Genomic DNA, 4,759 nt, shown 5'->3' on the forward strand with positions numbered 1-4,759 from the left:
TTATATATCTATATTAATATTTATATATATATATGTGTTTATACATAAAAAAATATATAATTTATACCTATATTTATCAGAATTTACATACATAAATTAATATAATTTATAGGATAAAATATATTTTTTGTCCCTAAAGTTTGACAAAAGTTTTAAAAATACTCCTAAGTTTTATTTTGTTTCAATTTTGTCCCAAAAGTTTTCGATTTGCATCAAATATACCCATAACGGCTAATTTTTCAAAAAATTTAAGATCAATTCAACAACAATTTCATAAGAACAACCATCAACACAAGCAAATCAAGCATAATTTTCATGCATTATTGTTAGATTGGTCTTAAATTTTTTGAAAATTTAGCCGTTAGATGTATATTTGATGCAAATAAAAAAATTTTGGAACAAAATTGAAACAAAATAAAACTTAGGGGTATTTTTAAAATTTTTGTTAAATTTCAGGGACAAAAAGTATACTTTACCCTAGTTTATATTTTTATTTTCTAGAATTTACATAGATGAATACCAATTTTAATATTTGTGATGACCAAATAATAGTCAAAATTATTAAAAATTGATTACCCATAGAATTTCTCGTATATAAATTAATAATTAGAATAATTGGCCTGGTTTTAAAATATTTTACTAGAATACAAATAATAATTAAGAAACATGTTACATCAAGTATAGGGTAAAATTGGTGCACTACACGGTAATAAAATTTGCTGCACTAAGAAGTAAATAACAAGGATTTGACCCAAGTCTTAATTTGGTGACAGAGCATTAATGTCAGAAATGACACCTTTCATTCGCTTACCCACTCATTTTAAGCTTCTTCTCCACCCAATTTATGTACCATGCATCTGATCCTCTCTTACAATACCTAACAAAATTTAATGCCAATATTTGTTTTTTCAATTGTTGAATCAATGAACACACATATAAATAATAAAAGTCCCTCCCTTCAGTTCCTTTCAGCTCTGCTACACTCCAATTCAATTGCAAGCATATATAATTGAATTGATGATATCTGTTCTATTAACCCCATGTGTTCAACTTAAACATTATTCACACGAATCTCAGACACAAATAAAAATGGACCCATCATAGAGACCCCCCTAAATTTTGTACAACATGTGAATGGATCAAAATTGGTGACCACGGTGAATTTTGTTTGCAACTATGCCGACAGGTTAAGCTGCTGAGAAAATTACCCACTCATTGTCATTAACTAGTTAACACTTTGGTTAAAATTCACCAATTGGTCCAGGCCCACGAGACAAAATCTAAACAAATTTGTATAAAATTACAATTAAATTTAGAACAAATAATCAACATAATTTAGTCGAGTAGTCAGCTCATTCTTCTGTTTAAACAAGTGTCGAAAAATTTGAATTCCACCTTATGCATGAGTAATACATTGGCCAAACAGCAAACCCTTAAATTTAGATCCACGACAGATTAGTCGAGTTAGACGATATCATTGACAAAAAAAATATAAAACGGATTTTTATATCAACTACGAACCTAAAACGCCTAAAATACAAAATTATAGAGTAGTAATTTTAGAGAAAGTTATCGTGATAGAGTCATCATAAAAACAAAGTAAATATGACAATCATAATCTTTAAAATAAATTTTTTACTATATGCTATAAATATAAGGGTTTAACATATATTTAAGAATATATTTTATAATTAAAAATTTAATTTTGATGCACTAAAACCGTTTTACACCTACATCATTCAATCACATAATGTCACATTAATAAAAATAACTACTTTTTACGTTCAAGCGATGAATAATTATTAAAAGAACGATTGTGATTGCACGACTGTGTAATACATTAAAATTAAACTCTTATAATTAATTCTTATATTTTTACTGTGATAAAAAGACTAACTTAAAATTAGGAGATTCGGTTTGGTATTCTGGTGTAGTGGTGTTATAAATTTATGTTCCATGACTAAAAAAAGTAACCCTAGTATCGTCTCCAAGGCATACACTCATGTCACATAGGTTTTCTTGGTTGCCTTAGCTTATATATTACAACATGTAATCATGTAAAAAGGGACCACAAACACATCCCCTATTTATCTATCTTTGGTTCAAATGATTCTGTTACCTATATTGATACTACATTATATAAGCTTCCCATATATCTTCCATAGCTGTGTGATTGATTCATTCTATAGACTGGTCCCAATGTCTTTTTTTTTTTTCTGGCTCCGAAATTATTTAACCGGAAATTGTGACTTCACACAAATGATTAAAGAGAAAATATTCAGTTTGGTCTTTGAAGTTACACTCGAATTTTAATTTAGTTTTTGAAATTTCAATTGTTTCAATTTAGTTTCTAAATTTTTCAAAGTTTAATCACGTTAGTCCCGCGGTGATTTCTGTCACAGAGTCCATTGAAAATTTTAGAGACTAAATTGAGGTAAATTAAAATTTTAAAGACTAAATTGAGACACAGAACTAAGTATTTTCTCATTATTAAATGCTACTCAACTTGATGGAAAGAAATCATTATGAACTTTCATAATAACACAAATTTGTAACCATACAATCAACTTATTCCGTTTTAACTATTTTCATGTTGTGTATTATATATCTCAGTAATCACTAATTAATAGGCAAATTTGTTTTAAATTCTTAATAGAAAAAGGAAGAGTTTGGCTGCTTCATACACTTTTGGTAGAACACAAGTCTGTAGTTTCTTTTGCTAAAAGTATCCCAAAAAACTATATATCCTTTACTTAAAAAGTTATTGTTTCTTGATAATGATTTAAAATTTTAATCCAGTAATTAGCAATTTGTGCCTTTGTTGTTTGATGCTCATACTAGTTTCTCATGCATCTTTTGGAAGAGAATTTTTTGTATGCTTTGAAAGCAAATTAGAACAACTCACAATCATAGCACATTTTTAAATGCTTTAATAATGCCATGCCAATAATGGCCTCGTCCTAACATATATACTAGGCTTCAATTCATTTCTATAAACTTCAAATAATTGAATATAGCATGGTGAGTTGGTGACTGACACGATAACATGATTCTGGGTTAAAATAATTTTAACTAATAATATCTCTAATAAATAAACAAGGTGAATTCTACCCAACCCCTCTAAAATAACATGTAAATTACCTTTTATGATGTGTCACATTTTAATTGGTCATTACTTAACTATAGTTGGGTTATTTTGTAATTTATTATTTGAGATGGGTAATTGTAAAGTCGGTGCTGACTATACTGGGGAAGAACGAAGAAGTTACAAGCCATGGGAATTCAACGACTCGTTAAGGAATGATGCACTATAGAAAGAGATTGCATGAAAGGCGGGTAGAATTTTAATATTTTAAGAAATTATACAATTACCCATCTCAAATAATAAATTACAAAATAACCCAACTATAGTTAAGATAATAACCAATTAAAGTGTGATACATCGTGAATGGTAACTTACATGTTATTTTAGAGGGGGTAAGGTAGAATTCACCAATAAACAATTATTTTGAAACTAAATTAAACTTGCAATCCGTTATGTTGTAAGATTCAGTTTCTGCCCAAAATTTAACAGATTCCCTCTTTTATTATTCATGAATCATGATGATGTCCCTCTTATTACATAGTTTTATTATTTCACACTGAAGAGAGGGAACTGTTCTTTCAATTTTGAAGTTATCCTTTTCCGCAGGGGGATTTGAAAAATCCAAAATACTAAGATATTGTATTTGTGAGTGTCTTTATATTTATACCCTGAAATATAATTACTAGACAGATTTATAAATAAGTGTTTAGCAGCATTTATTTTTTTAATTTCGAGTTGGTTTTTAGAAATAATGACTGAATGATTAGAGGAGGTCTACATCATATATAGAGTATAATAATATCGTTTAATTCATATAGTCATTCTATTTAATAAGATAAGATTTTATTGTTATTGTTTTAAAAATAAACACAATTTTATTTGACAATATAAGTTTTAGGAAATGGAACGTCTCTTTAGTTTTAAAAATAGAATAATATAAAATATTAAAAATAAAAATATGTTAATTTTTAATATCTTTATATTTATGTAATATTTGTTAAACATATAATTTTGTGTTTTATATTTATATTTTAGTATCCTATACTTGTAAATAAATATATATTAATAATTACTTTAATTAAATTCATGGTAGGGCCATAATGTGGCAACCCATCCTAAACAACAAGAGGGCACAATTATAGTAGCTAGAATCTCGATTTAACTCTTAAAATTTTTCGATATTACGATTTTAAATGAGTTTATCGATTTTACGAAATTTGTACTAAATCTGACGATTTTACGATTTAAATCTTATTAAGATTTTACGTTTGATTTACTTTTCCGATTTCACGTAAAATTTCGATTTTCACTACCTTACATATTTTTACATAATAATATAAAGCTTTTCTTCTTTTAGAATAGAATATATACAAATTAAAAGAGACACCAAAAAAGAATGCAAATTAAAAGGCTACGCTTTAAATTTTCCATCTTTCAAGAAAAACCATTATTAAGTATGGAAAAAAAAAATATTGAATAGTGGCAGTGGCCCCCCATCCCTTGTTCATGCAAATCATCCAAAAATATTATAAGAGACAGGAATGGGGCACCCACTTAGTATAGACTCATTAATTTACTCACCCCCCATTTTAATTTCTGTCGTATATATGATTATATATGTAAATGATATTGTTGCTCACAATATTCTTTGCATAAATAAACCCCAAAAATATA

This window comes from Arachis ipaensis, chromosome B09 (genome assembly GCF_000816755.2).
Source record: "Arachis ipaensis cultivar K30076 chromosome B09, Araip1.1, whole genome shotgun sequence".
Classification (NCBI taxonomy): Eukaryota; Viridiplantae; Streptophyta; class Magnoliopsida; order Fabales; family Fabaceae; genus Arachis; species Arachis ipaensis.